At 39.2% G+C, this 21,559-nt stretch overlaps 1 protein-coding gene across 7 annotated transcripts in view; it reads right to left on the reverse strand.

The window, feature by feature from the left end:
• The window catches only part of ACYP2 (acylphosphatase 2), a 192,533-nt gene that overhangs the window by 155,881 nt on the left and 15,093 nt on the right, over positions 1-21,559 (reverse strand). The window lies entirely within an intron of this gene.

The raw sequence follows: 21,559 nt of genomic DNA on the forward strand, positions 1-21,559 counted from the left end.
CAATTTATTAAAAAGTGGGAATAGTGTTCATCACTGCACAGAGAAGACAGTTTAAAAATGGACTCTGGGCATCTGGGTGGCTCAGTTGGTTAAACACCTGAATGTTTGAATTTGGGTCCCACCGTGATCTCAGGGTTCTAAGATCCAGGCATGCGGAGTCTACTTAAGATTCTCTCCTCCCTTTCCTTCTGCTCTCCCCACCCAATCTTGAGCTCTAGACAGGAAGAAGGGAGGGGAAGAGAAGGGGGAAGAAAAGAGGAAAGTAAAATCACTCTCACCTGAACTTGTTTTAGGACCTTGAGCAAGAGGATTTCCAGCCCTGAGTTTTCTCATCAATAGGGGTTCTGCAAGTTTAGTTCTCAGCCCTGGCTGCACACTGGAATCCTCAGGGAGAAACAGAGATGGACTAGTGTCTGGTTCCCACCCCCAGAGATTTTTACTTAATTGCTCCAATGTGGGGCCCAAACTCACTGACAATTAAAAAAAAAAAAGCTGCACAGATGATTCTGCCATGCAGATTGGTTGCATCAGACCAAATGCTCAAGCTCTTCATCTCAGGTGTCTGCAGCTCTAGGTAGTGGCTCTCAAGCATTAGGTGCTTGAGAGTCACCTGAAGGTCTTGTTCTAACAGACTGCTGGAACAGCTTCGGGAATTCTGATTCAGTGTCGGCGCATGAATTTCCATTTTTAACAAACTGCCACATAGTGTTGATGTTACAGGGCTGGGATCATACTTGGAGGATTACTATTCTAGATGAGGACCTCAAAATGACATTCTCCAAATTCCCCCAAATTATCCTTACTCTACCCTAACAAATCACAGTTAGGTACTGTAAATGAGCCTCCTGGACTCCAATCGCTCTCCCACCAATTCCTACACCACACTACCAACACATTTACTAGGTTAACCCACAAATCCTATGGTCACTCCCTTGCCTGACACTCTCCAGCAACTCCCCAGTGCTAATACAGGGAAAGGACAAATTACCAGGACATTCAAGACTTCTCACAGTTTAACCCCAAACCGCTTTTCTAGCTTCAATTTCCACTAGTCCCCAAAACACAAAACCGAGGCTCTTTCAGGCTCCCTTCTTTTCCTGACATACACCATGCAGCATGCCAGATACTGTGCTAGGCACTGAGAATTCAAGGAAGAACAGGACATACAATTCCTTCCTGTAAGGAGCCTAGAGGGGTATGATGGCCATTGTTGAACAGTGAACCCAACACATGATAATTATCCCTTCTCACTGTATTGTGTGTGTGTGTGTGTGTGTGTGTGTGTGTGTATATCCACACTTTTTTTTTTAACTTTCTGTATATTGTTTTGACATCTTAAAAAAACCTTCTGGCGGGCGGAGAGGAAGTGGAGACTGCCTCTCCTGGGAACTAACCAATTCTTCCAGGTAGCAGAGTTCAGCCTTTAGTATACCTTTAATACGCAAACAAAACAATCCAGAGCCCTACCCCTTCCTCTCTCACACCCATGAATCCCAGGGCCAGGTACCCAGCAACTAAAACCCAAAGCCCTTTGGAATTCTTCAAACTACCCAATCCTCAACTGTTCACCATGCCCTGTCTTGCCTTTCCCTTGGAAGCCCTGATACAGGCTCTGGCCTAAACTTCCCTTTGCTCCCTCCTGACCGTGCTGGTGTTTTCCCCTGTGACCCTGTGTGGCAGGCCAACCCCACCATCTCAAAGAGCTCAAGTATAATACTATTTTCCGAAGCTGCTGTCTGCTCCTGTGGCCCCAGCAGACTGACCATCTCATAAAAGAACACAAAACACTTACCTTCCGCACCAGGTGCTGGAAAAGCTGGTCACAGGTATGGATGACCAGTGGCACAAACAAGAAAGTGTGCTGCAGGCTTCTGGGAGAGTTTGCTTCCAAGACGTAAACAATAGACCCAGAGCCGTCCCTTCCTTCAGCCTTGAATGTGGGTAAGGCTAGGAGTGGGGGCAGTCATTTTATAACCAGAAGGAGAGACCAAGAGAATCCTTCACAACAGCTGACTCGGATAGTAAGACAATTACCTCCAACGTGCTCTGGTCTCCAGCCTCCTTTACATCTGCGAAGAACCAACCCCTCTCTGTCTGAGCCACTTGTTTATCAGGTTTCCTGTTCTGTACAGCAGCTGAAAGCATTCTCTTGGGGTACAGGTGGTGGATAGTAAGCAAGTAATTCTCCCTAACAGCTGTAGTATGCGTCTCAAAGAAGCAGAGCATGCGCTGAGAGGGTCTAACGGGGTGGGTGGGAATCATCAGAGAGGCTTGGAGGTAAAAATTCCAGGCCGCCAGAGCAGCCCTTGCAGAAGTCCCAAGTGTGCAAGAGCGTGGTGTGGTGCAGGGACTAAAAGTCAGCGAAAAGAACAGTGGCACAAGAGGCCAAAAGAGAGGCACGGCCTGGAATGCTCCCCAAGGCAGGAGGGGCACCCTTGCACAGTGCACACACACACCCTCACCCACCGCAATCCATTCCCAGGCCCCAGTCTGGCCTGAATCAACCCGTTGCCTCTTTTTCCCTCGTAGACTGGACTTGTCACAATACATTCAACCATCTTTGTACCACCGGCACCTAGCGGGGAACATGGGAAGACACATACTAAGTATCTGCTGGATAAAACATTATCATGATAGAGTATTTTAACTATTAAAAATCATCTCCCAGGGGCAGCTGGGTGGCTCAGTGGGTTAAGCCTCTGCCTTCGGCTCAGGTCATGATCCCAGGGTCTTGGGATTAAGCCCCACATCGGGCTCTCTGCTCAGCAGGGAACCTGCTTCCCCCTCTCTCTCTGCCTGTCTCTCTGCCTACTTGTGATCTCTGTCAAATAAATGAATAAAATCTTAAAAAAAAAAAAAGTCATCTCCCAAAGTTATAATCCAATAAGGGACCTGACTGATTACAATTTTTGAGGCCCCATTCTGCAAGTAAGTCCCGTCACCCATGCAGGCATGCCTTCTCCACATGATTGAGATGCCTGTTCCAACAGGACCTTAATAGGGTTAAAATATTATGTGAATTCTGATAAGCCAAACAGTCCTATAACTTCCTAAATATGAGTATTTTCTAAAATCACTAGGATCTTGACTTTAATATCCCAGCAAAGGAGAAACATAAATAGTTCCATTATTAATCAAAATAATATTTGCATTTATTTGTTTGTATTTATTTTTTTTTAAAGATTTTATTTATTTATTTGAGAGAGAGACAGTGAGAGAGAGCATGAGCTAGGAGAAGGTCAGAGGGAGAAGCAGACTCCCCATGGAGCTGGGAGCCTGATGTGGGACTCGATCCCAGGATTCCGGGATCATGACCTGAGCCGAAGGCAGTCGTCCAACCAACTGAGCCACCCAGGCGTCCCTGTTTGTATTTATTTTTAAACAGTGAGTTTATGGATGACTATTTCATTTCCATTTCTTAAATCTATACAATTGTTTACTCACAAAAGTACATAAAACAAAACTTCTTCATTCATGAGTCCTTAGTTTATTCAGTATTTATCTGAAAAATACTTAATTTTTATAACTGAAAGTGAACTACCAATTTACATTTAAAAAGCACATACCTGGGGCGCCTGTGTGGCTCAGTGGGTTAAGCCTCTGCCTTCGGCTCAGGTCATGATCCCAGGGTCCTGGGATGGAGCCCCGCATTGGGCTCTCTGCTCAGCAGGGAGCCTGCTTCCCCCCTCTCTCTCTGCCTGCCTCTCTGCCTACTTGTGATCTCTGTCAAATAAATAAATAAAATCTTAAAAAAAAAAAAAAGGCACATACCTTTGTTTGACTCATGTCTAGGAATCAGTACTTCAAAACTACAGGGATATAGGAATAAGCACACAATGTCAGTGTTGTAGTGGGGGGACCTAGTGGAGAACAGGATGTTATTGGTTAGAATTGCTGGCACAGGGTGGTAATAAAAAGTGACCCGATTTTAGCTGGTTTGCTCATTTTCAGGTTCCCTACATACAGGCACCCTCATTGCCTGTACCAGGCAGATGCTCCCACTGCCCTGCCCTGCAGGGTGCACAGCTGCTTGTCCCCACCCCTCGCACACCCCCAGGCTCAATCACAAACCGGCAGCCTCCTCTACACCATGCAGCTCGAAGCTGGGATGTCACCTCCTTGGAAACCTTTTCCTTGGCCATCCCATCTGAAGTCAGAAAACCACCACTACTCCCTTCTATCTGAAAGTATCTAGTTTATTTATTGTTTATTTATTGTGGGTCTCCCCACACAAGAAATTGAACATCATCTCTGGCTCACTGATGAATGCCAGCACCTGGAACTCCCTGGGACACGAAAGAAGCCAAATAAATAATTACAAAATAAATGAAAAAGAAATGCATACATAAATACAGATGCTCACTGTAACAAGATTCATAGTAGCAAAAAATTACAACAATATGAAGGTCCAACAGTAGATGAATGATTAAATTATGATTGATCCATACAGTGGAATACTCTGCAGGGATTTAAAAGGACACTTACTGCCCTGAAAAGATACCCATGGTACTATAACAGTGTTGTATGGTGACAGACGGTAGATACACTTGTGGTGAGCAGGGCATAAGTACAGACTTGTCAAATCACTACGATGTACACCAGAAATTAATGGAACATCGTATGTCAACCAACTTCAGATTTTAAGAAAAGCTATCCACAAGACACAAAGTACCACAAAGTACTGTGAAATGCTTAAAAGTTGCAGAATAATATGTATAGCATGATTCCATCTTTGCAAATGATAAAGAGATGAATGTAACCATATGGGCATATATAGTTGTGGGTTTTTTATAATAACAGGATTATACCATATGTATTTTAACATATATACATGTTTTATGCGCACAAGTAAAAATGTGTAAGACTATGATCTTGGAAAGACAGGCAAGGCCTACATCTTTTAGGCCATATGATTCTATAGCACTTGAATTTTGGGAACAACCGTGTAAACCTGCACATTAAAAAAAAGAATTAACACATTTATTTTGTAGCGGGTACACTGAAACAGGTTTCAAGCTGCTAAAAAATTGAGATATCTTTTTAAAAAATATTTTATGCCCACATTTTCATAGTAAGTTAACTTTAAAATATGTAACAATAAATATGTTAAAAGTGTATTTATTTTATTTATATTTTAAAAAGTAATTAATCTCATAAACAAGATGTCTTTCAATAACTAGATGGATAAACTTACTGTGGTACATCCATACAGTAGAGTACTATTCAGCTCTAAAAGGAAATGAGCCAAACCCACAAAATGTACAGCACAAGAGTGAACCCCAAGGTAAACTGTGGACCTTGTGTGGTTACAATGTGTCAATGCAGGTTCATCCTTGGTTTAAAAAAAAAAAGTGCCATTTTGGTGGTGATACTGATAATTGGGGAAGTTCTGCATGTGTGGGGGAAGGCATATATGGGATATGATTAGGCCTTCTTCTCAATTTTATTATACACCTAAAATTTCTCTTAAAAAGCAGTTTTTTTTTAAAAAAGCTTTAAAAATGTCAGTTTCTGTAACTTTTAAAATTCAATGTATACATCGAATATACATCTAACCAAAATCTGTTTCTTGAAATAAATTCCAAGACCACACACACATACACATACACACATACTCCCACACCCCAAAAGAAGGAAGGAACTCTCCATCCAGGAAAAGACATGAAGGAATCTTAAAGGCATGTTTCTAAGTGAAAGAAGCCCATCTGAAAAGGCTTAATGCTATGGGATTCCAATTATATGACATTACGGAAAAGTAAAACTGTGGAGACAGTAAAAACATGACTGGTTGGCAGCAGTTAGGGAGGAGGAGGAAAATATGAGTAGGTGGAGTAGACTGTTCTGTATCATGCTACAATGGTGGATCCGTGTCATTATAATTTGTCAAAACCCCACAAAATATACAACACAAAGAGGGAACTCCAATGTAAACTATGGGCTTCAGTTAATAGCAGTGTATCAATATTGGCTCATCAATTCTAACAAATGTGCTACACTAACATATGATCTTTATAATATAAAGGAAAGAGGGGTGGGGTTGGGGGGCAGATGTGAGGGATGGGAACTCTACTTTCTGTACTTAATTTTTCTGTAATCCTAAAATTCTCTTAACAATAAAATCTATTAATTTTTTAAAAATTAATTAGTGCTGCATTATGCATTTCTTAAATATGATTATCTTACCAAATTCACATATCTAAAATGTAAACTTTTAAAGCAAAAACCATGAATTTAAGCAGTTTTAATAAAGATGTTTCATTCCAAAGGAAAATAAATGACTTAGTATTGGAGGTCTAAAACCTGATGTAAGAACTCCAGCTCCACTATAGATATTTTTTATTTCTAACTTCTCATTGGAATGATTTATATCATCAGGTCACATGAAAATTTCTTCCAAAATTACACCTCCTCAAAGAATTTTTGTCCTAAAAAATGTCCAAGTCTTCTGTACTTCAGTAGAACATTGAATGGAAAACACACACACACACACACACACACACACACACACACTCATACAGAACATCCAAAGGAATTTCCTTAACAATCCCATGTACTCATATAAGAAATACTGATGGATAGGGCATAAAAGTGTTAGCTCAATGCTTTGAGATCCTCTGATGAAAAAGTTAGGAAAAACTAGTAATTCTGATTCCATAGAAATTCACACCACTAATGATCTGCCAGAGAAAAGTTATTTTTAAAAAATTTTAAATAACTTTGAATTGGACACTATCTAGTTGTTTACAAAATCTATTCCAATCTACTGTTTTAACAACTAGAAGTTCAAAACAATGGCATTTCTCAGAGCAGAAGGCTGTTAAAATTGGCCATCTCACACAAATGCTAAATATCTGTGGAAGAAATAAACAGAATGATTTCAGTGAATCCACCCCTATTCTACTTTTAACTCTTAAACTATGAACACATTTTAAATTTGTGTACATTATCAACGCTGTAGACAGCCACAGAACCTTAGCTGGGCAGGATCTAGGAGGTCACCTCCACTAACTTACCACCCAATAAGATCTTCCACAACATCCGGGACCCGTCTGCTATCTCAAGCACAGGCTGGCAGATTCTTTCCGTAAAGGGACAGATAGTAAATACTTGAGGCTTTGTGGTCATCTGGTCTCTTTCATTTGCTAACTCTGCCACATTAACACAAAAGCAACAGCAGAGCAAAGGCGAATGGATGGGCGTGGCTGTGCTCCCAAAAGCCTTTATTTACAAAACAGGCAGTGGGCCAAATCTGGCCCCAGGATATAGTATGCGGACCACTCGTAGTCATGGCTAAAATTCCATTAGATATATTAGATGTCTTTACGGGAAAATTCTTTGTCAGGGTGAACTGAAATACACAAATTCATCCATTGCTATACCCAAAATTCTCACCCTCTGGAACAACAGAGAACATTCATCTTTACCCACGTATCAGCCCTCCAAGAAACGATCACGATTCTTTCAAGTATTCTTTTCTCCAGTCTAAATACCCTGCCCGCCCTCAAGCACTCCCTGTGCTGTGACACCGGTCTCTGGACCACAGAGCGTTTGATCACTGTCTAGAGTCCATACTCCAGCCCATCAGCGATGCTTTCAAGTGCAGAATACAGATACAGGACATATGGTTTTAAAAATATGTACCAATCAAGATGGAATTTTAATTTTAGAATTTGGCTCAATGTCTCCAAATGCAAATGTTTTTAGTTTTTTGTTGGGTGTGTGTGTGTGTGTGTGTGTGTGTGTGTGTGTGTGTGTTTTCAGAATTACCACTTGGGTTCAAAGAAAAATATTTTTTTGGATAGATTTAGTCAAAAGATGATTACCAGGAAATAGAAAATATTTTTGTTGAATTTGGGGGGTGGGAGGGAATAGGTTTTCTAAAACAAAAGACTCAAATGGCTTCTACACATCAAAAAATGTTGGCAGATCTTACCACCACAATTGGAATCACACAGTGCAATTTGCAGAAGAAAACCATCAGTCATTGCTTCTGAGAAAATGAAACACAGAAGGGGAAGGAAGCAGTGAGATCTGTAGCTGGTCCTGGAACGCTGCTGGTTCCTTTGCAAGAAGAGAGCACAGCTGCTCTAGTCCCAGCCAGACCACCTCCAAATGATGGTCCCCATTGAACTCATTTCAATAACTTAGGAAGAAAACACACCTGTGTTTATGAAGACAATTTAATTCTGATTTTTGATGTCATAGCATTCTTAAGTAAGTAAAGAATGTTTTTTTAATAAGAGGATGAAAATAAGGCCATATTTATATAACTATAAATATAGCACATGGGGTCTGACCTTACCACCTATTTCTGTAACTTCTCTCAATGGCGGTTTAATTTTTGGATAATTCAGTACTTTAAACAATATATGGCACAAAGTAGCTGCTAGAAGAAGAAATTCACTCTCCACAATCTAAATATGTTTATTTGTAATGACATCCCAATTTATCATGTTGGTTAAAATTGATTTACATTCTCTGATGTGTGCTTCCGGCTTGCTTGTCATCACAAAAGCTCTCCCTGGATAATCCCATCCATGCACATAACTTCAAACACTACCCCAACAGTGATGACAACCAAATTTATTTCTCTAGCCCAGGTTCTCTGCAGGGATGACCCATATATCCTAGAGCCTAGTGGCATTTCCACCTGGCCAGCCCAACTGCCACCGAATTTAAGCAGTGGAGATGGAGAATCACGGTCCCATAACCATACCAAATGTTTATTTATTACTTTCTGTGCCAGGCTCTGTGCTAAGTGCTTTATGTGGATTTTCTCACTTAATCTTCACAGTGCAGTTAAACGTTGTATGCTTATCTCCTTTTACCTGAAACCCCATTAAAATGATAGCATCAAAATACAAAAAAAGGTAGCAGACATCATTCATGGCTTATCTATTACCCATTACCCTCCCCTTCTTCCTGGCCCAGAGAACACTAATTTTGTTCAGGGAATCAATATGCCAAACCAATTTCCCAGTCTTCTTTGTAGCAAAGAGTATTTATATGACCATATGCAGGGCAGTGAAACACTCACAGATGTCTTTTTGGGCAAGTTAGGGGAAAGCAACACAACCATTATCCCTCCTTGCTTTCTTCAGGCCTTAATTATGGATATTCTGTGCAGCTGCATGTTCCCTTTTTTTGACCACGAAGGAAAGGCTGAGAGAATCACAGAGACATTGACCCTGACACCACAGAGCTACTGAACCAAGCCCAGTAAGCATCAACCCCCAGACTTCTTGTTACTGAGAAAAATGAACCCCTGTTTGGTCTATCTATTCTAAGTCTAGCTTTCTTTTAACTTGCAGCTGAAACAGTTCCAGCTGATACAGGACTATAACCTGAGCAAGAGATTTCAATACATTGAAAGGAAAGCAGATGTGGGATAAGTAACTACACAGAAAAACAAAAGATAGCTTCCACGTAAGTGACTGCAGAACCAAAACGAGGAGCAGCAAGTCAGATCGCCTCCTGACTCCACCACAGAAGTGTCCGGAACTGGAGGCACCAGGAAAAACAGAAGACAAGACCTACAGATTTAACATTTTGGAAGTTTGCCAACAAAAAGGACATCTCTCCCTACTTCTCCACCATTCCTCTAGCCAACAGTTATAATTACATGTTGGAGAATTTCCTTAAAAATTTGTTTATTCGTGGCTGTCTGTTCATATTTATGAGGAAGTTACTGAAAATATGATTGTAAGTAAAGTATAACAACAGAGAAGCAAAATAAGCAAACCAAAAACAAGGAAAGGCAAGGAAAAGTGGGGGGGGGGAGGGGGAGGAACTTCCAGGAAACAGAAACAATGAAAAAAGCAGAAGATAACAAAACACACACACACTCACTCACACACTCACACACACACAGAAAATACCCCCAGAGAGATCTGGAGAAAACATGAAGAGCTATGAAGCAGAAACAAAACACCGCAACAAAGACAAAATTAATCAGAAAGTTGGAAGACGAAAGTAAGATAGTTTCCAGATAAAAAGTTTGGAAACTAGGTGAGGAAAAAAATGAAAATTAGAGGATGAGGTCCACAAGCAAGTTTCAAAAGAAGAGAACCAAGGGGAGAGCAGGCAAGAAATCGTCAGAGACAGACGATTCTCCTCCTCTGAGAGACCAGCATTTAAAGTGCAATTAAAAGAAGCACAAAGGCAGATAACTGTGAAACACAGAAAAATAGGGATACAATGAATATCTAAAAAGCTTTCTGAGTGAAATAAACATAACTTCCACTCCTTTGTAGGAGAATGACATCAAATCTCTGGACAGCAGCACAAGAAGTCATGCAGTTTTGCCTTCAAAATTCTGAGTGGCTGATGTTTGGGGGGCATAGAATTTCTTTCTAAAGATTTATTTATTTGAGAAAGAATGTGCACACACACTAGCAGGGAGAGGGGCTGAAGGAGAGGGAGAGTGAGTCTCTCACAGACTCCCCACTGAGCACAGGCCTAGAACTCACGACCCTGAGATCATGACCTGAGCAGAAATCAAGAGTCAGCACTTAACCTACCAAGCCCCCCAGACACCCCAAGGGCATAGAATTTTATAACTTGAACAATCAATCAAGTATGAGGACAAATGAAGGCGGACAAGGGTACAAACTTTTTCTCTCTCTGGTACCTTTCCTGGGAAGCTTAGGGAGAATTATGCTTCAACAAAACAAAGGAATAAATCAAAGATGATGAAAATATGATTGAGAAAACAGGAACCCATTTCACAGGAAAGGGACAAAGGGCAGCATGAGAATGATGGCTGTCCAGCAGGCAGAGACCCACCCTGGGAAAAAGACAAGCCTCAGGGAAGATGCAGCAGACCTGTGACAGAATGCACTTTGATATTTGGAGATAGATCTGCTGTGGGTTTGGAAAAATACATTGAGGGCGCCTGGGTGTCTCAGTGGGTTAAAGTCTCTGCCTTCAGCTCAGGTCATGATCCCAGGGTGCTGGGATTGAGCCCCCCATCACATCGGGCTCTCTGCTCAGCAGGGAGCCTACTTCCTCCTCTCTCTCTCTCTCTCTCTCTCTCTCCCTCTCTGTCTCTCTGCCTACTTGTGATCTCTGTCTGTCAAACAAAGAAAGAAAGAAATAAAGAAAAGAAAAATACATTGACACGCGCATAGAGTTTCTGTCAGAGAAAAACAGTAAAAGTTTTAGATTAAAAAATGTGAAATTGCCGGTTTGTACCTTAAAATTTTGTCAAATTGACAGTTTCACAATGTTCAACCTAACTTACAGGTGCATAATACAATGCAGGAAATTGGCTTTATATACTCTAAAAATGAGAAAAGCAAAAAACAAGTTGGAGAACTATGTGGAATTAGAATGCCAGAAGTTATTACTGAAGCTGGTTAATAGACACATGGGATTTGTTGTCCCATTCTCTCTACTCATGGATAGGTTTGAAAATACCATAATAAAAAGCAGTGAAAAAAGAAAATCGTGACAACCCCAAAGTGTGTGAAATTTCACTAATTTTTCAGGCAGCTGGAGGAAGTTCCATTTAGCAGTACTCAGATGAAGTCCAGTTAAAGAACACAGGAAAATGCCAGTGACAGAGCCTATCCACACCAGCACTTCACTCACAGCGGGGCAGGAAACAGAGATGTCTCACATCCCCACTCTATCCCTTTCCTTCTGCATTGACTCCACTGATTCCTGAATGCATTGTGCAACACAACAGTGCTCCCAAAGCTGTCACAAGTCCCTAGGCCCACAACTGAATAAGACAACCATTTCTCACCACCCATCCATTTCTTCCCAGCCCATTTCTCATCTTGCCCAAACCTGACTCTAGGCTCCATCATTCTAGGCACACTCTTGTAAATGCCCTCCAGCCCGGCTCTCTCACTTCTTGGAGAAGGCAACAACCAGCCCCCAATGAACCTCACTTCATGCCTCCCCCGCATATGTACCCAGAGAACTAAGTATTACTGGGGAAAATCACCTAAACCGACTGACAGGCTTAATGTTCTATTTATTATCGCAAACTGTAAACTGGCAATTTTACCACTGCTGCCATTTTAAATGTGCCAAAATTACTTTAAAGAAGCAAAGTGCAGAACTGACAGCCGATTTCACAACAAAACAATGGGTGCTAGACACTGTAATGGTATCCACAGGGTACAGAAAAGAGTAACTGTCAGGGGGCGCCTGGGTGGCTCAGGGGTTAAAGCCCACTGCCTTCAGCTCGGGTCATGATCCCAGTGTCCTGGGATCGAGCCCCACGTCGGGCTCTCTGCTCCATTCGGAGCCTGCTTCCTCCTCTCTCTCTGCCTGCCTCTCTGCCTACTTGTGATCTCTGCCTGTCAAATAAATAAAATCTTAAAAAAAAAAAAAAAAGAGTAACTGTCAGGTAAGAGTTCTATATGCAACAAAGACATTTTTCAAGAATGAAGGTAAAATAAAAACATATAGAGAGAAACGAAAACTGAGGTAACACATCACCAACAGCCCAAATGAAGGAAAATACTAAAGAACAATCTTTTGGCAAAATGAAAAATATTCCTGTACAGAAGAAGCCCAAAGACTCAGGAAGGAGGAAAAAAGCAACAAAAATGGCATATACACAGAAACCACTCCCCCAAATCTTGACTTTCAGAAATAATATCTTTTTTTTTTAAAGATTCTATTTATTTATTTGACAGAGAGAGATCACAAGTAGGCAGAGAGGCAGACAGAGAGAGAGAGAGATGGAGGGAAACAGTCCCCCTGCAGAGCAGAGAGCCCAATCAGGACTCGATCCCAGGACCCCGGGATCATGACCTGAGCCAAAGCCAGAGGCTTAACCCACTGAGCCACCCAGGCACCCTAGAAATAATTTCTGATGAGCTTTAAAACAGATCATTTAAATTACATCTAAATAAATAGATAAATGGACTTAAAGGGCACTGTAGATCTCACATTGTTAGGGAAGAGAGTAAGACATCAATTAATATCAAATTTTGACCAGTTATGGTTGTATGTTGTACCTCTAGGAAAATACTAGTAAAAGAAACCAAAAAATGAAATAATAAAAAACAGTCAATTTAAATGAAGCCTAGAGGGGTGCCTGGGTGGCTAAGTGGGTTAAGGCCCCGCCTTCGGCTCAGGTCATGATTCCGGGGTTCTGGGATAGAGCCCCGTATCGGGCTCTCTGTTCAGCGGGGAGCCTGCTTCCTCCTCTCTCTCTCTGCCTGCCTCTCTGCCTGCTTGTGATCTCTGTCAAATAAATAAAATCTTTAAAAAATAAAAATAAAAATAAATGAAGCCTAGAAAGAAGGAAAGGAAAGCAGAAAACAAGGGGGGAAGAACATAGTAAGATACAAATTTAATTCTAAATATGAGTAATTCCATTAAGCTTAAATGGATAAATACATTAATTTAAAAACAAAGGTTGCATGACTGCATAAAGAAACAAAACCCAAGTATATGCTGCTTGCAAAGGACATATATAAAACATAATGAGATACACTTCAAAGTAATATAACATTGTTCATCAACTACTTCAACAAAAATAAACAAAACCACACAATAAGAAAGAAACACTGAAAATTATACAAGGAAAAAATTATATTCTACAGTAACATAGAAAGTGTGTATAATTGTTAATATCAGATAAAGTAACTTTTAGGCAAAAAACATTATTAAAGACAGAGAGGAACACTGGATATTTCAAAAAAAAACACATACCCAGAAGACCACTGTCATTATTCAAAGAGGAACTAAAAATGAAATTACAAACTACCCTGAAAGCAATGAAAAGAACACTTTTTACCAAAATCTATGGAGCAAACCAAAAGTTTATTCAGAGTGAAATGCCTAATCATCTTCATTATTAACTTAAAAAGACTAAAACTAAAGGAAGCTACAATTCGTGTTGAAGACTTAGAGAAGGATCAACGAAGAAATAAAGAGGGAATTAGTAAAGATGAAGGTTGAAATTAATGAATAGAAAACAAAAAAAAAAAAAAAAAGAGAGAGAGAGACAGAAAGAAACGATCAATAAATCCAAAAGTTGTTTTTTAAAATATACCAACAGATAAATTCCTCCAGAACCTGATTAAGGAGAAAGGAGGTGAGAATAAAATTATATAAGATTAGGAATTTTCAAAATATATAACCACAGATACAAAAGAGACTTTTACAATATAAAATCCAGAGGCATCTAGATGGCCAATTAAGCATCTGACTCTTGATTTCCACTCATGGCATGATCTCAGAGTCATGAGAGATCGAACCCCACAGCGGGCTCCATGCTTCGGAGTCTACTTAGGATTCTCTCTCCTCCCTCTACCCCTCATTCTGCTCTTCCACAAGTTCACTCTCTTTCAAATAAATAAATAAAATCCATAGCAAGAAATTTGAAAACCTAGAAAAATTGGATAATTTCCTAAGAAAACATAAATGCGGGTCCCTGAGTGGCTCAGTCAGTTAAGTGTCTGTCTTCAGCTCAGGTCATGATCCCAAGGTCCCAGGATCCAGTCCTGCATTGGGTTCCCTGCTTGGTGGGGAGCTTGCTTTTCTCTCTACCTCTGCCTCTGTTTCTTTCTCTGTCTCTCATGAATAAAATAAAAATAAAATCTTAAAATAAAACAAAAACAAAACTTATAAATGAATCTGGGAACAAGTAGAAAACTCAAACCCACCAATTACAATAGACTAGATTGGAACAGTGGTTAATAGCCCAGCATTGAGAAGGCACCAGGACCAAGTAATTTCATAACTTGTTTGAGCTAATTTAGTAATAGTAATTTCGATATTATTTAAGTTATTCCATAATGAAGGAATGGATGGAAAATTTCCTAATATATTTTGTGAAGCCAGCATAACTTTAGCACCAAACCTGATGTAGTAAAAAAGAAAAAAGAAACCATAATCCCACTTATAAATATAGATGCAAAAATTCGAAATAAAATATTAGCAAATAATATTCAGCAATGATTCAAAAGAATAACACTCTGTGACCGATAAGAGCTTAATTCAAGGAATGCAAGAGTGAAAGTCAATGTGATAAAGTATATTTAACAATAATCAATAGCAAGCTCTTCTACTTGATGAAATAAAACCATTTCAAATACAGACAGGGATGCCCACTATTGCTATTACTCAACATTGTCTTGATGGGTCGGTCTGGCAAATGAAATAAACACTGAAAAAAGGATACATTATTTTTGCTAATTACATATTTGAATACTTAAAAAATCCAATAACTATAGTTTACAAAAAAAAAAACTTAGTAGAATTAATGAGAACATTTGATATGGTAACTCTGATATAAGATAAATAAACGAAAGTCATTAGGCTTTCCCTATTCTAGCATAAGCACACAGAAATAGAAATGGGAAAAATATTCCATACATAATGATTAAAAAGACAATAAAATCTTCTTATGGAATGTATGTATCCCTCCCATTCATATGTTGATGCCTTAATCTCAATGTGATGGTACTCGGAGGTAGTTAGATCATGAGGGTAGAGCCCTCATGAATGGGATTGGTGCTCTTGTAATAAGAGCTAACTAGTGCTCTTTCTGCCATATAAGGATAGAATGAGAAGTTGGTAGTCTGCAACCTCTCGGAGGACTCCCACCAGAATCTGACCATGTTGGCATTCTAATCTCACATTTCCAGCTTCCAGAACTGTGAGAAATAAATTTCTATTGTTTATAAACCACCCGGATTATGGGACTTATGTTATAATAGCCCAAACTGACTAAGACAAAGACTTAGGAATAAAGTCAAGAAGCAAAACACAAAATCTATGTGATGATAAATATAAAACCATATTGAAGGATAAATTTAAAAATCTGAGTAAATGAAAAGGTATCTATAATTTTAGATGGGAAGATTTAATATCAATTCTCTTAATATCATAAACATGTGGGATTAATAGCAAGTAAAATATGAGCTCCTAAAAGAGAAAAGGACTATTAGGTAAAAGCTGAAGAAATCTGAAAAACCATGAACTTTATTTAATACTAATTCATCAATACTGGCTCATTAATTGTAACATATATATCAGACCACACAAAATGTTACTAGGGCAAAGTGGGTGAGAAGTATATGGAAACTCTTGGTAATATCTTTACAATTTTTCGGGGCGCCTGGGTGGCTCAGTGGGTTAAGCCGCTGCCTTCGGCTCAGGTCATGATCTCAGAGTCCTGGGATCGAGCCCCGCATCGGGCTCTCTGCTCAGCAGGGAGCCTGCTTCCTCCTCTCTCTCTGCCTGCCTCTCTGCCTGCTTGTGATCTCTCTGTCAAATAAATAAATAAAATCTTAAAAAAAATAAAAAAAAATCTTTACAATTTTTCTGTAAATCTAAAACTGTTCTAAAAAATAAAGTTTTGGGTGTTTTTAAGATCTGATTTTATTTTTTTGATATTTATTTATTTTAGAGAGACAGAAAAAGAGAGACAGCACAAGTGAAAGGGCAAAGGGAGAGGAAGAGAGAATCTCAAGCAGACTATCGGCTCAGTGGGGAGCCCAGCGCAGGACTGGATCCCAGGACCCTGAGATCAGGACCCAAGCTGAAACCAAGAATTGGACACTTAACTGATGGCACCACCCAAATGCCCCTAAGATTTATTTTTTAAATAATCTCTACATTCAGTATAAGGGCTCAAACTCGTACCCCCTCAGACTAAGAGTCTCGTGCTCTACGCACTGAGCCAGCCAGGTACTCTGAAAGTTTATTTTAGAAAGCACATCTGTAAGACCATCAGGGAAGTTTTAAAAAATATATACATATATATAATTCCTTGGGGCAGATAGGTGGCATAGTCGTTTAAGCATCCAACTCTTGCTTTTGGCTCAGGTCACGAGATGGAACCCTGCATCAGGCTCTGCACTCAGCCTAGAGTCTGCTTAAGATTCTCTCTCCCTCCCTCCCTCTCTCCCTCTCCCCCTACCATGAGTGCATGTTCTCTCTCTCTCTCAAATAAATAAATAAATCTTTAAATAAATAAATAATAAAAATAAAAAACAGATATGATTCCAATTAAATGGATAAGAGTATCTTAAAGTTTAGAGAGGAAATAAATGCCCAAGGAAGCAAATAAATGAATGTAAAAAATAGTGAAGGGAAATATCCTCCAAAGACACTGTAATTAAGTCAATATGGAGTCTTAGTCTAGGAATAGATGAGTAGCTCTAGTAGGGGACCAGAACAGAGAACCCAGGAATAAAATCCAATTTATATGCTATTTCAATATATGAAGAAAATGTATTCCAATTTGATGGGGGAAGACTGATTGTTTAATAATAGTGCTGGCACAACTGGCTATCTATCTGGTAGAAAACAGTCCCCAATCCCATATTATAAATAAAAAACAAATCCCAGATGGAATAAATGCTAAATATAATAAATAAAGCATCAGAAAGTTAGAACAACACTTATAATCTGTTTCTCTTTTTTTTTTTTTAAGATTTTATTTATTTATTTGACAGAGATCACAAGTAGGCAGAGAGGCAGGCAGAGAGAGAGGAAGGGAAGCAGGCTCCCTGCTGAGCAGAGAGCCCGATGCAGGACTCGATCCCAGGACCCCGAGATCACGACCTGAGCCAAAGGCAGCGGCTTAACCCACTGAGCCACCCAGGCGCCCTGTTTCTCTTTTTTTAAAGATTGTATTTATTTATTTGACAGAGAGAGACACAGAGAGAAAGGGAACACAAGCAGGGAGGATGGGAGAGGGAGAGACAGGCTTCCCGCTGAGCAGGGAGCTTGACATCAGGCTCAATTCCAGGACCCTGGGATCATAACCTGAGCTGAAGGCAGATGCTTAACAACTGAGCCACCCAGGCAACCCCTACAATCTGTTTCTTAACCGAAAAGAAAAGATAACCATATTTAAGTTTATAAAAATTAAAACAATTTATGTTGCAAAAGCTATCATAAATAAACAAAACTAATGAATAGGCAAAGGATAGATTTGGGGAAATACTTGCAAAGGAGATAAGAGATAATGAGTTAGTAATCATTACCAATATAAAAAGAGCTCTTAAAAATTGGCAAGAGACAAAGAGTCCCATGGAAAAATGGGGAAAGGATGTGAAAGGAAGTTAGTTCATGAGAACAAATCCAGATAGCCATAAGTATGAACATGCTCAAAATAACCAGCAATTAGAGAAATGCAAATTACAGTGAAAAAAACAATACATCACTCTATACCCAATCAGATAAAAGAAAATTAGAGAGTAATAATACAATTGCCCACAGGATGAATAGGAAAAAAATATAAATTGTTTACAGCTGTTTTGAAAAGTAGTCTGACAAATATTTTTAAAATTAACAGTATACAGACATGTCAACCAACAAACCACACTTCTGGGAATCTCTCTCTCAAATATAAAATCACCAGTAAAATATTTATTATGGCATTGCTCTTACTGGAAAAAAAAAAAAGAGAGAGAAACAAAAAGAATTCTCGGCAATAAGATAATAAATAATGGCACATTAATACTGTGGAATATTAAGCAGCTATTAAAAAGAATGGATTAAAGCTCTACCATTTGATTTGGGTGGGTTTTCCTGGATGTATTATTGTTGTATTTTGTTTTCTAATTCTAGTATAATTAATATACAGTGTTCTGTTAGTTTCAGGTCTACACTATAGTGATGCAGCAATTCTATACATTAGTTAGTGCCCATCATGGTAAGTGTACCCTTAATCCCCTTCACTTATTCTACCCACCCCCTCCTTCCATAACCATCTGTTTGTTCTCTATAGTTAAGAGTCTATTTTTTGGTTTGTCTCTTTTTTCTTTGTTCATTTGTTTTCTTAAATTCTGTACACAAGTGGTATCATACAGTATTTGTCTTTCTCTGACTAATTTTGCTTAGCATTATACTCTCTTGGTCCATCCATGTTGTTGCAAATGGCAAGATTGCATTCCTTTTTTTTTTGGCTGAGTAATATTCCAGGTGTGTGTGTGTGTGTGTGTGTGTGTGTGTAACATCCTCTTTAACCATTCACCTATGGATAGACTCTAGGGCTGCTTCTATAATGTGACTATTATAAATAATGCAGCAATAAACATACAGGTACATATATATTTTTTGAATTAGTGTTTTCATTTTCTTTGGGTAAATCCCCCATACTGGAAATACTGGATCATGTGGTATTTCCATTTTTAATTTTTTTAGGAACCTCCATACTGTTCTCCACAGTTGCTCCACCAGTTTGCATTCCCATCAACAGTGCTTGAGCGTTCCTTTTTCTCCACAGACTCACCAAAAGTTGTTTCTTGTGTTTTGTATTTTAGCCACTCTGATAGCTGTGAGGAGATATCTCAGTGTGGTTTTGATTTGCATTCCCTGGTGATGAGTGATGTTGAGCATCTATCCATGTATGTATTGGCCATCTGAATGTCTTCTTTGGAGAAATGTCTATTCATGCCTTCTGAACTCTTAAAAATTGGATTGTTTCCTGGAGATATTTTTGAATATTAAAGTGAGATGCAGAAAAGTGTGTACACCATGATCCCATTTTTAAAAAGCAAATACTGACCACAACCCAAAACTGTGAATATGGAAACAAACACGGGAGGAAGCCCACCCAGTTGCTAACACAGATCAGTGGTGGTAATGGGAAGGAAGAGGGGGCACGCAAGGATTGAAAAGAAAAAATGACAGAATGTATCATATGGGTATGTGAAGGATATTAATCAGAAACCTGCTACAATATGGATTAGGCTATAACGTGATAGACATGAGCATCTATCCTCCCATGCAGCGCCTATTCCCAATACTTCATAGTCATTTGGCACTTTATCATTTTATGAACTACTTAGTTCTATACAACATATGTCTCACAATCTTATCTGCATTTTGGGCAATCCTACTGAAAATTATTGTTTTTCCTTAACTGTTACCATATACTTTATGAAATTGAATTTTTAGACCCCACTTTCCAAGTTGGGGTATAATTTTATACACAAAGTATGTACTTATATGTAAAGAAATTAGAAAAAAATAAGGATTTAGTGGTTATTTGTTTACTGATTGATGGATTATCTATAAAATGAAAAAGTAGTTACAGAAAAATATGTATAAAGTAGTCTATTTTAGTAAAAACAAGCAAAATCCTAACTATAAATGCTTAAATACTTCTAAGTGAAAGAGAAAGCTTCAGAAAATCTTCACAAGGCCACAGGCCTATGTTCTATCAAGGGGAGGAAAGAAAAGAAGGGGCAGATTATTAGCTTTGCTTTTTTACCTCTCCGCATCTTATTACTTCACTTATTACAATAAACAAAAAAGTATTACTTTTGAGATCTGAAAACATTAAGTAATGAAAACAAAAATAAATTGCAAACAATAAAATAAATTGGGTATGACTTAGCACTAATTTCATAAGATCCATTGTGAATATTAAATGAGATAAACTACTTGAAGTGTGTACCATATTGCCAAATGCTGCTAATCTGCAGTAAACGTTAGCTATTTTTTATTAAAAAAATACTACAGAGAACAGTGGAATTTATGAAACTGAAAAGATAAGGCCTTTGAATATGACAGGGCACTTTTTTCATTACTACTGAATCTGGTCTCCTTTGGAACGCAAGGACTCATTATGGTAACCATACAACTCATAAAACACACTTTTACTAACAGTAAAATTACAGTTAGATAAATAAGATACTTAATAAGAAAGAGAGAGCAGCCTTTTGGCCTTGAAATTTACTTTAAGAACTTTAAGAACTTGGGACGCCTGGGTGGCTCAGTTGGTTAAGCAGCTGCCTTCGGCTCAGGTCATGATCCCAGCGTCCTGGGATTGAGTCCCACATCGGGCTCCTTGCTCAGCAGGGAGCCTGCTTCTCCCTCTGCCTCTGCCTACCACTCTGTCTGCCTGTGCTCATGCTCTCTCTCTCTCTCTCTAACAAATAAATAAATAAAATCTTAAAAAAAAAAAAAAAAAAAACTTTAAGAATCAGGGCGCCAAGGTGGCTCATTCATTAAGCATCTTCCGCCCAGGTCATGATCCCAGGGCCCTGGAATCAAGCTCTCCGGCAGGAAGCCTGCTTCTCCCACTCCCCCTGCTTATTATGTTCCCCCTCTTGCTGTTTCTCTCTCTGTCAAATAAATAAATAAATAAATAAAATCTTTTTTTAAAAAAGAACTTTAAGAACCAGGAATGCCTGGGATTTCGGCTCAGGTCATGGTCTCAGGGTTGTGATAATGAGCCCCATGTCAGGCTCTGTGCTGTGCTTGAGATTGTCTTTCCCTCTTTCTCTGCCCCTCCCCTCTTCCTCCACTGTCACATGCTCACACACTCTCAAAAAAAATCAATCAATCGTCAATTAATTAATTAAAAGAACTTCTAAAACCATCCAAAGGCTTTTGCTTCTTCACAGCCACTTTGAATGAGAGATACATGGGCCCAAGATGTTTGTTTCCCCCACGTTAGAAGAGACAGAACACAATTCAAATAGATTGGAGAATGACGCCATTGCTCTTTTGGAGGGCCTGGCCAAGTGGGAAATTCGTTCCTAAATGCACAAATTCCATTCCCAACTCTGAGGAGGCATACCAACAAGGAGCTCATATGCCTAAAAGCATGTTAGTTTAGTTACAA

The sequence above is a fragment of the Lutra lutra genome, chromosome 9 (assembly GCF_902655055.1).
Source record: "Lutra lutra chromosome 9, mLutLut1.2, whole genome shotgun sequence".
Taxonomy (NCBI): domain Eukaryota; kingdom Metazoa; phylum Chordata; class Mammalia; order Carnivora; family Mustelidae; genus Lutra; species Lutra lutra.